We start from the raw sequence: 13,096 nt of genomic DNA on the forward strand, positions 1-13,096 counted from the left end.
TGCATTTAAGAGCCAGATTCCCTTGGGATGTCTTATACTGGTTACTTGGCTCTATTTTATAGATTTATTTGCCTCTCGCTTTCTGTTAGTTCACTATAACTCCATCTTCATCACTCACGGTAAAGAGCCAGCATTATATCTTAACTTGTGTGCATAATAGAAATCCAGGAAATGTTTTTGTATTAGATTTATTAGAATGGACCTGAGAGATCATCTAGCACAATGTATGTATTTTTAAAATAATGAAATGCAAATCTACAGGGAGACTGTCTTTGCAGATGTAATCCAGCTGGTCAGTGTTATTTGGGGCCCCAAACTGAGTCTTCTGACTCTTAAACTGTGCCTCTTTGATATGCGTGCACTGATTAACCTGATTAGTTCTACTAATATTCACACTTCTTTTCCCCCTCACTACTCCTTTCAACATAACTCAATTTCTTTAAATGTGATTGAAACAAAGAAAATTGTATCTTGAATCAGCTGCTGCTGCTGCTACTGCTGCTAAGTCACTTCAGTCGTGTCTGACTCTGTGCGACCTTATGGACGGCAGCCCACCAGGCTCCCTCGTCCCTGGGATTCTCCAGGCAAGAACACTGGAGTGGGTTGCCATTTCCTTCTCCAATACATGAAAGGGAAAAGTGAAAGTGAAGTCCCTCAGTCGTGTCCGACTCTTCGCAACCCCATGGACTGCAGCCAACCAGGCTCCTCCGCCCATGGGATTTTCCAGGCAAGAGTATTGGAGTGGGGTGCCATCGCCTTCTAGCAGTGTTTAGTAAAAACTATGTGCTAAGTGTGATTATCACCCATATGATTCATAATAAAAATGCTCTGAGGACTTTAAATGTGTTCTTTTTTAAATTCGTTTATTATGGCTTAGGCTATGATGATTTTGGTAGACATGAGAAACAATAAGGCCATTGTTATTATCCAACAAGAATAATCTACGTTAGATTTTCCTTGACTGCATGGTTAAAGACATCTAATGCTCTAAGAGTTCTCCTCTCTGTCCTATATCAACTTTTCATTTCCTTATTACTAGGTTGCAGAAAAGTAACCAAGATTTTAAAAGAGAAATACAAATTTTCCATTGATTCATTTGCTCTGCCAAATACACTTTCCTGTTTCTTGTCTCCTTTTTGCATTGCTATGTTTGTTTTCTGCAACTCTCTTCTTACATTCTCTCTTAAAACTGCCCCAGTAAGTTTTTTACTGCATCACTCTATCAAAACTTGCAGTGTCACCCGTGTTCTCCAGATTGCTAAATCCAGTTATCCAATCTCAGAGCCCACTTCATTTAATTTTATTGGTGGCATTTGATACAGGTGATCACTACTTCTTGATTCATTTTTTCTTGACTTATTTGATACTACATGCTTTGACTTTCCTTCCTTTTTTCTGGTTTCTCTTTTGTCATCTCCTTTACTTGTTTCTCACCTTCTGACCTCTTGATGTACTCCAGGGCTTAGTCATTAGTTTTCTTCATTGTCAGCCTTGACTCATCCCCTTGTGTATGTATCCTGTCTCTTGGCTTTAAAATACATTCTGTGGGAGTCTTCTAAATGACTTCTGAATTTGTATCTTCAAGCTAGATCTCTCTCATGAACTCCAGAGTTATGTATCCAGCTGCCTACTTATCCACTAGGATATCAGCTTGAATATCTCAAATGCAAGATGTCTAAAAAGATAATTCCTGACATTTCTCAACTAGTCCATCATCTTATTTAAATGATAATAATTCCATCTAATCAGTCACTCAGACTGAAAAAATCTTAAAAATACTATTAGCTGTACTTCCATCATATATTCATAATCCAATTCCTATCACCTCTATTCCTAAATCTCTGGTCCAGACCATTGTATCTCTAGCTTGAATTTAAATAATAGCCTCTTAATTAGCCTCCCTGCTTTAACTCTTGATCCTTTATCTGCCAAGTCACTTCAGTTGTATCCGACTCTGTGCGACCCCATAGATGGCAGCCCACCAGGCTCCCTCGTCCCTGGCATTCTCCAGGCAAGAACACTGGAGTGGGTTGCCATTTCCTTCTCCAATACATGAAAGTGAAAAGTGAAAGTGAAGTTGCTCCAGTCGTGTCCGACTCTTAGTGACCCCATGGACTGCAGCCTACCAGGCTCCTCTGTCCATGGGATTTTCCAGGCAAGAGTACTGGAGTGGGGTGCCATTGCCTTCTCCACTGCTCCTTTATAATCTACTTTTAATAAAACAGCCAGATTGGCCCTTCTAAACTTCCTTCATATATGGGACTCTCCTGCTGTGGTGTTCCATTTCACTCAGAGTCTACGATGGCACCACATATTCCTCCGTGTCTCTTGCCTCGTTTTCTTTTTTTCCTCAGTGGTCTCACGTTCCTCTCTGCTGTATTGAAATAGCTAGACATGATCTTTTCTTAGGGCCATTGCACTTGATGTTCCCTCCACTTTCATTATTTCTCACCCATATACCTTCATATAATAATTCCTTCACTTCCTTCACCTTCTTGATAAAGATTATTCTTGAAACTCTACTTACGTATTTCCTCCTTCATTCTCCAAATCCTTCTTACCCTGATCACTTTTGCTTTTTCTCTATAGCAGTTTCACCTATATTAGATGATTTACTTACTGATTATACGTATTATTTATCATCTGTTTCTTCTCATTGGAATATAAGTTCCACAGGGGTAGAAATCTTTGCTTTATTCATGGATGAACCCCAAGCTACAAGAGAGCCTACCATGACAAATGTGTACATTTTAAAATTCATTGGAAAATTTAATAAAGTCCTATAATATAATATTAAAGGGCTTCTCTTGTAGCTCAGTTGGTAAAGAATTTACCTGCAGTGCAAGAGACCCAGGTTCGATCCCTGGGTTGAGAAGATCTCCTGGAGAAGGAAATGGCAACCCACTCCAGTATCCTTGCCTGGAAAATTTCATGGACACAGGAGCCTGGTGGGCTATGGGGTGTCAAAGAGTCGGGCACAGCTGAGCGACTAACACTTACTTACTTACTTATAATATTAAAATAAAGAGTAATCTTAATATTATAGGACTTTGTTAGTGTATAACCTCTGTTGGAATTATACATTGAGATAGTGGAAGAATCATGACCACTGCAAAAGTAAAATATTCTCTTATATGAGGCATGTCTGAATATGATAGCTTTATTTTGCTGTGAAAGGCAGAATTCTAAGATGACCCTCAAGATCCATGCACCTATACATGCTCTATTCAGTCCCAGGACATGTGAATACGATGGGGTAATTGCTACCATGACTAGATTGTTATATAACTGACTTTAAGAAGGAAAAATAATGAGTAATACTGACATATAAATAGTCCCATGAACATACATAAGTTTCTTAAAAGGAACCAGGTACCTCCTAAAAATGAGAGTTGAAATGTGAGAAGGATTCAGCAAAAGGGGATTCTCTATTGCTGGCTTTGTAGAAAGAGGGGGCCATGTTGCAGGGAATGAAGAATAGCTTCTAGGAGCTGAGAGCAACACGTTGGCCAAAATTAGCAAACACGAATGACTTCAGTCCTACAATAATGAAAACTAATCTCTTTGAACAAGCTGGATGAGCTTGAAAGGAGATTCTTGCCCACAGCCTCCATAAGACCAAAGCCCAACCAACACCTTTATTTCAGTCCTGAGATATCCTGAGTAAAGAACCCAACCAAGTCTGTTCCTGAACTTCTGATGTGTAGAATGTGACCTTAACATTATTATTAAACCAATAATGCATATTGGTTTAAGCTGATACATTAATGATATTATATTGCACAGCACTAGAAAACTGATATATTTCTTATTTTGCTTTTGCTTTTTATTTTCCTACTTTACTTTTAGATTGCAAATCACTTGATGCTTATGTCTTAACCTGGAAAAATTTTCCCAAGCAAGAACTTTTTTTGAAAGTAATAAACAAGATTAAAATTACCATAAGTAAAAATCCCATGTAAAGAGTAGAAACAGTTTGAAAGAAAGTTAAATGACCACATTTTTCCAAAGCACTTGATGTTACAACATATAGAAATGGCTAACTCCAGAAAGGTTAACTCCAGAACTCCCAGTAATTACTCTATAACCATATATGCAAGGCATTTAACCTATGTTGACCATATTTTCCTTATTCATTAGAAGAGGGAATTTCACTAAATTAACTCTCAAATTGATTCCATTCCTACTATGAAATTTGATGACTCATAATTCTGCGACTCCATGATAATCTATGATTCTCTTTATTCAAATAGAAATAGTATATTTTTCTATACAACTTAAATATTGAATCTGTACATGCAATATTACTTTATGAAGTTGGGTAAAGGTATTAAAATATGTTAGCAATTTTTAACCTATAAATTGAATCAATATAGTATAAATATGAATATATTTACATATATTCAATATGAAGTAGATTCAAAATAAAGTTTTAGAATTTCCAGGAGAATCTTTTATTCACCAACCCTGAACTTCTCCAGTGAAAATATAAGAGCATTGTTTTGGCCACCAGAGGGCCCCCACATGATTATCCTTGGATTAAAATTTTAAAGAATTATTTAAATTTTATAATTGGAAATTAGAATACTGAGAATACAATAATGTATCACCAAGCAATACAAATAATAAGTAGAATTTTCTCTTTTTGAATACATTATACTTTCTTATTTCTTAGAAAATTATTTTGTATAAAATCATTGAGTAAAGACTCAAATCATAAAGCAACTGAGAATACTTCTACCCTTGGCATATATGATTTATTTTCAATCTCTTCCCTACAAATTTAAAGGGAGATTCTTCTCCTAGACATTTACAGTTATTAAAACATGGAAGGAAGTCAAGATATTCTATAGAATATTGTGCTTTAATATGAAATATATAGGCATGAGTCATAGTAGTCATTAATCTGCCATGCTCATAAGAAAATCCCTACATTCACACTTGGTAAATTATCCCAAGTTGACTATATTTTTTTCTCTGAACGTATTAGAAGCCCACTGAGATTTACAAATAAAAACTAACCAGCTATTTTGTATGAAGGCAACAGAGTGAAGAGTTTGATTCCTGACTGATTTCAGAGACTGAATGAGCACAGAATTTCATGAAAACAAATTATTCCCTTTTTTAATTTCTAGGAGAAAAAATTTAGTAGATTTCTCTTGGATGTATTAAACATAGATTCCTGGGGAAATTTAATGGATAACCTCAAATTTGAGAAATCTGTTTCATCCATTGACAGAAATACATAAAATATCATTTGTACATGTAATGGCATATACCTTACATTTGTAATGGCTGAATGACAAATTTGTGATTTAACTTTACTAAATCCTTAATCCGTTAGGTCTCTTTTAAACAATAACTCTAGTGCTAATATGCCCTGAAGTAGCTGTGCTCTGTTTCTTGACAGTACAGAGCTCCCAGGGTGTCTATCTGTGTGTATTTGTGTGATTGTGTCTCTCTGTGTGTATAATAACCCTGTAAGGAAAGAAATACTTTGAAAGTGAGAGAAAGAGAGATGTTTCTGCATTCAGGATGCTAATAATTCTTGTTCATAAAAATTTCATAGAAGAATAGTATTTAAAATCTTCCATTGTGTGAAACAAGGCACCTGGTGTAGTAGTAGCTACTATTTTTACTATGCTTATATTTTTTTATAAAAATGACAATAACACAGCATATTTTATAATCAACGCATTGTTTTCTCTTAACTAGCATAGAAAAAAAATCAAGTTAGACTGTTCATCATCCTTTATTAAACACGAACATACCCAGATTGGCAAAATTTAAAGTTTCGACAATTTCTAGGGCAAGACTGCACAGATGCTGTTGACAGTGAAGCTGAGGAATTAATTTATATTAATTCTTTGGAGGGCATTTTCAAGATGTCAGATTTTAAGTTCATATTCTTGATCTGGAAATTCTATTTCTAAGAGTATGCCTAATAATTTTTTTTCAAAGAAACACTCTAAGTAATTTATGAATATATATTATAGATATTTTTGCAATATTATTAATTTTTAATTAGGTGCCAAAATAACCTAAATTTCCAAAAATAGTGTTGGTTAAATTATTTTACATCTATAATATGGAATACTATGCAACTGATAAAAAGTGAGAGTGTGCTGTGTGTACTGATAGGGGAAGTTCTAATACATATTATTATGTGGGGGACAAAAAAAAAGACAAAGTGCAGGAAAATGTGTATAATGGGAGCATGATCATTTTTGTGTAAATAGTTTAAAAGATGTGTAATAGCTATTTATATTTTTTTTCTGAAATACCTTGTAAGAAACTCTTGACAAAAGAGGTAAAAGATAAAAAGATGTATTTCACTTTCCCTATTCATTTAAAAATATTGGTTTGCAATTTTATGCTGTATATATATTAGAGGTTTTTTTTTAGTGTTTGATTGTTTTAGTTGTGTTTTTAGTTATTATCAAGGATTATCTTGCTAATAGATTTATTCTGTTTTCCTTTTTTTGTATATTAGCCTTAGTATAGTATTGTGATATAAATGATGTGGCACTTATTAACTGAACTCTTATTATATGCCAGGCTAACTCATTTAATCTTCACATAGCCTGATTGGGCTATGTGACCTACTCCATGACTTATACCTTTATTCATCACAATCTATTGCACATATAGGCATTCAGTTCAGTTCAGTCACTCAGTCATGTCTGACTCTTTGCGACCCCATGAATTGCAGCACGCCAGGCCTCCCTGTCCATCACCATCTCCCAGAGTTCACTCAAACTCACATCCATCGAGTCGGTGATGCCATCCAGCCATCTCATCCTCTGTCGTTCCCTTCTCCTCCTGCCCCCAATCCCTCTCAGCATCAGAGTCTTTTCCAAATACAGGCATTAGAACATATTTTTGAGATATTAGCAGCCCACAGATCATCTTTAACTTGAAAAGAGAAAATAGGACAAGCTCTTCTCTTTAATCTCCAGCTAACATATGTCTTTCTAAAGGCGCTTGGTTTGCTCTGCTAATATTTTCTTTTCCAATGCGCCTAGGCAATATATTTTGTCTTGCTGATTGATAATGTTTCTTCTCTAGTGAGGTTCACCTGAACACCTGAAAGGTTCAGATAGTGAGTCCTTTGGGATTTGAAGATGTAGTCTACATAGAAGGCATTATCACTGTTCTCTTTGCTAAATGCTGTTTTCTCTTCCTCCTTTCTTTTGAGGCAAGCTCAACAAATGTTTATTAATCAATTTGGATATTTCTAGTGCACGTCCCAGTGCAAGCTATACTCAGAAATTCAAGAGCCAGTTATTCAGTGTCTGCTTTACCTTTATTTCCTCTCGTCATATTCTGTATTCTATAACATATCTTTAGAAATTTATTTCCTCTGTAAGCTTGCAAAGGTGAAACAAGGTACAGCTCAAATCTATACATTTTGCTTCATCTTTCTGGACCTTCTCAGAAAAGCTTGGAGATACTAAGAGAACTGTGATTGAGGGATGTTTGGAAGTTGTCAACAAATGTCCATATAATCTTATCTCCTATGCCCAAGGTAATTGAGAATTGACTTCAGGGTGCCAGTTGTCCTGTGAGCTTTCACAGAAATATCTTTACAATAAAAAAAAAAAAAAAGTACAGAGCACTGAAATTGAAAGATCATCAGCGTTCATTTTTGATGACAGCTGGACACTCTGAGTTAGGAAAGAGGATTTTAAAAGATTGAAATTAGCTAATCTCATCTTCTGAAGGATAAGTTACTTTTGCTTTTTTAAAATAACATTTATTATTGTGAAGTTGATGATTTCTTCTGAATTTAGATGATATGATAGTGTTTCATGTTTATTTTTAAATGTCATATTTTCAAAGTAAAAGAGTAATAGAGTGAAGCACAGTGCAGATACATTTCTGGTCCTTCTCTGGGGAAAATGTATTTTTAAAATATATGAGAGTCTTTTTTAATCACCAGAGATATTTATGATCAATTTATATTGGAATTAAAATAGAAGAATGAAACCCTGATAATTTGCAGAAGAAATTAGACTTGCCATGAAGGAAGAAGTAAAAAATTTGGGGTTATCTTGTTTATTTGAATTCCAGATGATTATGCAAAAGAATTCATATAGTAAAAAAGAATTATAAAGCTACTGAACAAGTCAGAGTACAAGTCCATAAAGTACAAAAATAAAGTCAGAAATAAAAGTAGTATATAGAAATCCACTTAATATACCTTAGCACTTTTTAGAGTTAGCGTGCTCCTTTGCTTCTGAACCTTCTAATTGTCCAAAGAAACATCAAAACATCTTAGATATCAGGCTGAGATTTATTCTTTTCATTTAAAAATAACTACTTATTTAGGAAAATCACATCTTTTATTATACTAAGACCAAAAATGATGTTTCCCAATGGTTCTCATAAGAAACCCTTAAGCATACCTAAGAAGTTTCATGGCTAAATCTTATATTTCAATATAAGTCTATATTTTGGGAAATAGTATTCTCTCTTTTATAATGATGGCTATGATAACTTTCATCATAACATGGCTTCATGTACTCTTGTATCACCAAGAGTTTTCAAATAAAAGAATATTTGCCATTTGTATGTCCAACCTTGGTTTACTAATTCCCTACACTGAACTGTCTACAAAATCAGGGGTGTTAGATTACACCTGAGAACACACAACTCTGGTTTGCTTCTCACTTAGTTTCTCAAAGTATTTCTACAATGACCTGTCCTAGAAATATGGAAGCCTGAGTACTACAATTGTGACTACAAGGATGAATATGGATTTTGTTGATCAACACAGTATTCATATCCACTCTGCAGCATAACTCCTAGTCCCCTTTTCATCCCTACCTTCTTATGCATTTGTATGGCTGAAAGGAGTCTGCTGAAAAAGGAATTGCAAGCACTAAGGTGACACCTACCCTGCTGCTATATAGCTTTGACCTCGGGATATCCTTATAGTTTGAATGGTGAATATAGCGAGTGCTACCGTGTTATTTTTCTGTGATTGTGAGATGGCTTTCTACAATGTGCCAAGCTCCAGGCTGAGTACTGAAGAGATGGTAATACATGAGAGATACAGAACCCATCTCCAAAGGAGATCAGACATGTTTGTAAATAACTGAAGCACAGAGAAGGATGGAATAGATGTCATTTAAGTGGTATGAAAACATTGATGTAGACATTGGGAAGGGAAAGATCAATGTGACTGAGATTGATGTATTGGCTCCATGAAGGAAAAAGAATTTAATAAAGTCATGAGCAGTTATTCAAACTTTAGTATGAAAAAAAAAAAAATCAACTATGGAAATGGAAAAAAGAAAAATCCAATTTCAATTTTCTTCTCACAGAAAGTCAGGCTTACTATACTTTGAATGAGTTTCCAAAGTCACAAATATAAGTAAGATAGGTGACATTTCTATGCCGCTCTAACAGTGACAGCAGTCATATGGGAAGGCAAGGGGACTTGTCTTAAAGCTTACTTACAATGTTAACTATGTTAGACAGAAAAATCATCAGCCTATAGTCTATGTCCAAGATGAGGGGTGAGAGTATAGGGACTGATAGTCTGATGATACTTTGCCAAAGGAGTACATTGGTAAATTTAAGCTAGTCCTTGACACTTCTTATTCTTTGTTAAGCCCCTTGCCATTCTTTATTTAAGAGTTAAGAAGCTATTTCCAAATGATAGAGTGTTCATTAAAGTAAAATATTTAAATAGAGGAGTGATATTATCAGATCTGTATCCAGCATTTTTTTTTCCTAAATATACACACTGATGCATTGATTTTTCAGATTAGAATCCTTCTCACGGGTACTGTGAAGCACCGCCCATCCTCACCCCCCCACCGCCATGCACACACGCACTGTAATAGTGGTGATTGGTTATAAAATACAGGCAATAAATCTGATAATGAATTTAGACACTGGTCACCTCAAAAACTGCTTCCTATCAAAATCTGTGTAGCCTCCCGAATTGATTAAAATTCTGGGAAACCAAAGTCTCCACTGACAGTTGGAAGAGAAACCACACACAGGCTTGTCGTCTTATGTGGATCTTCATAAAAACCAGACCTTAAGTAGGCTAAGCCTGAATCTTCAGAGATGGTACAAACCATGTGAACGTCCACGACACACAAATGTTCAAGAGAGACCATGTAAACCAGTAATATCAGAGGTTCCGTTACATGCTGCTGCTGCTAAGTCGCTTTCTTCATGTCCGACTCTGTGCGACCCCATAGACGGCAGCCCACCAGGCTCCCCCGTCCCTGGGATTCCCCAGGCAAGAACACTGGAGTGGGTTGCCATTTCCTTCTCCAATGCATGAAAGTGAAATCAACTATATGAGAGATGTCATTTAATCTAGAAAATATTGGAGTGTTCATTTTGTAGGCTCCCATGGTCAAGATCTTTACCACAAGACCCAAAAAAGTATATCTAAAGAGAAGGAATCTGTGCTTTTTCTACTTCAAATGACTATTAAAAGGGTGATTTTCGCCACAGTATTTGTTCACCCACCCAGCATACTAACATACTCTTTCAATAAGTGAGTCCTTTATTCTTGACGTTACTGTTTTACTTAAGAGATAATGTCAAAGGAATTGAATGTTGTGACTGGATAATGGTCTCCTGCTTCAAGATAAATGCTCAGGCATTTATTGAAAATAAATGTTGGAATGAAGCCAAGACATTTAGTTTTAAAGTAGAAAACTATTTTCCAGTCACAACTTTCAATGCCAGAAACATTATAGCTATCTTGCCAAATGATTTTTTAAGTAAATTGAGATCATGCAAAGAGAGCAACAGAATACCTAATTTGTTCTCACCTGTATACCAGGTAACATTCTGGTTTCTTTTCTATGGATACCAAATCAAATTCAAACATGCTATTTGTTTGGGGATCATTGCAAGAGTGCATTAACAATACATTCAATCAGCTCTCCAGCTTGATTGTACAGACTTGGATTTTCCTTGTTAAAACCAAGTAGATTTGAATATGTATGCTGAAACAGAAGTATAAAATTTTGAGATGCATTATTGAAAAATGTTTTGCCACTTTTTAGGCAGGAATAGTTACTGATATCCTTATGATGTTTAACAGGCACATAAGCAGTAATTTAGGGAGATTTGAGCAGCAGTGCTAATGAACTGGGATCCAAGGTAATGATGATTTTGATTCAAGTCACTATGGAGTACCTTCATAGAGCCGGAGGATGATAAGTAAATTTCAACAAGTGCTACTCGCGTTGTACTCAGTGTTAAAACCCAAAAGAATACCACTGTAACCTGCCCAGTTATTAATGGAATTTAGGTATACCTGAATCACATCCTCACCCTCTTCCCTAATACCTTATGCTGTATAGTTAACTTTTGTTAATAGTCTAGTCATATAAAGTCGGAGAAGGCAATGGCACCCCACTCCAGTACTCTTGCCTGGAAAATCCCATGGACGGAGGAGCCTGGTAGGCTGCAGTCCATGGGGTTGCTAGAGTCGGACACAACTGAGTGACTTCACTTTCACTTTTCACTTTCCTGCATTGGAGAAGGAAATGGCAGCCCACTCCAGTGTTCTTGCCTGGAGAATCCCAGGGATGGGGGAGCCTGGTGGGCTGCCGTCTCTGGGGTTGCACAGAGTCGGACACGACTGAAGCGACTTAGCAGCAGCAGCAGCAGCAGTTATATAAAGTAACTCAATAGATAGTGCCTGGTTTTTTTTCTTTCTCTGTTATAGCTAAAGAAAAATGAAGATTTATAGCTTAAATGGGCTTAACAGAAATACACCTTCCTGGGAATTCCCTGGTGGTTCAGTGGTTACAACTTGGTGCCTTCACTGCCAAGACTCCAGGTTTGATCCTTAATTGGGGAACTAAGATCTTGCAAGTCATGAAGCATGGCCAGACAAATAAATGAAAAAAACACAACCCCTGCATCAGTATAAACAATAAGGGCCACTTGACAAATGTTTTTACCCTGAGGGATAAAAAGAAAATAAAAATATCATTTAATATAATGTTGAAGCAGCAGAAACAGTTATTCTGCATTTTGAAGACTGTGTTATGAGAATGCCATCTAAGATAAATACACATACATGTACAACGTGAATAATAGTAAAACACATATATATGAAGAGAGATTAAATTTCACTGAAGTATATAAAGTGTAAAGTTTACAGAGAGACAGATAGATGCATAATCTATGTTACGAGAGTTTGTCGGGAGCCACGTTAGGCATTACTGACAAAATGGAGGCACGGTCCCCAGCCCCCTCTTCATTCCACAGGCACGGATCCCGGGATTAAAATAAAATCACAACCATGTTTTGACCCATCATGAAGGATATTCATGTTAAGATTAAAGGGTGATAACACAAATCGTAAAATATAAATGAAGAAATAAGGAGACACAGAAAGCATAGAATTCTTTGTATACATATATATTTAACAACTAGAGAATTATACCCTTAAACTGTGCATTTTAACTGACTTTAAAAAGTCTTCATTCTTTTCAAATTTTAGAAATAAGCGTCACTAAATAGTAATACTTATATTATAGACTTTTTAATGGTGTTAGTAATTATTTTTTGTAATTACTACGGTAATGACTTTGTGTGGTTTTTATACTTCTAATTAGTTTTCAGTTCCTTTTCTTTAAATTACTTCTCAAGATTGAACTTTATTATATATGAGTCATGTGATTATTGACTCTCCTGTATTGCCATTTTATTATAAGCTTATGTCTACTGTGTAATATCCTTCCTTGAATATGTGGAGGAATCTTTTCTTTCATTAAAAATGTCATATGTGTGTGTGTGTATATCTGAATCACTTTACTGTACACCTGACACTAACAACATTATAAATCAACTATACTTCAATTTTTTAAAAGAGCATAGTCATCGTTGTTAGTAGAACATTGAATGTCTTTAGTTATCTCAGGAGATTATGGTTAAGGAGATAGAGTCTGTATTTCAGAATCATTTTTAAGAAATTTATTTTCTACCTTTACTGTGGGCAGTTAGAGTATCCCATGTCAATACACAAAATAACTTCCAGAACATAGTCCCTATTCTAGCCTTTTCAAGACCAGAACTTTCTTTGCATGCTGAAACTTTCACCTAA

General features: G+C 35.5%; 1 protein-coding gene across 2 annotated transcripts in view; it reads left to right on the forward strand.

Moving 5' to 3' along the window:
* PTPRD (protein tyrosine phosphatase receptor type D) overlaps nt 1-13,096 on the forward strand; it is a 2,533,682-nt gene that overhangs the window by 1,425,478 nt on the left and 1,095,108 nt on the right. The window lies entirely within an intron of this gene.

This window comes from Bos grunniens, chromosome 8 (assembly GCF_055505025.1).
Source record: "Bos grunniens cultivar Pamir isolate PY7600 chromosome 8, Bosgru_T2T1.0, whole genome shotgun sequence".
Lineage (NCBI taxonomy): Eukaryota > Metazoa > Chordata > Mammalia > Artiodactyla > Bovidae > Bos > Bos grunniens.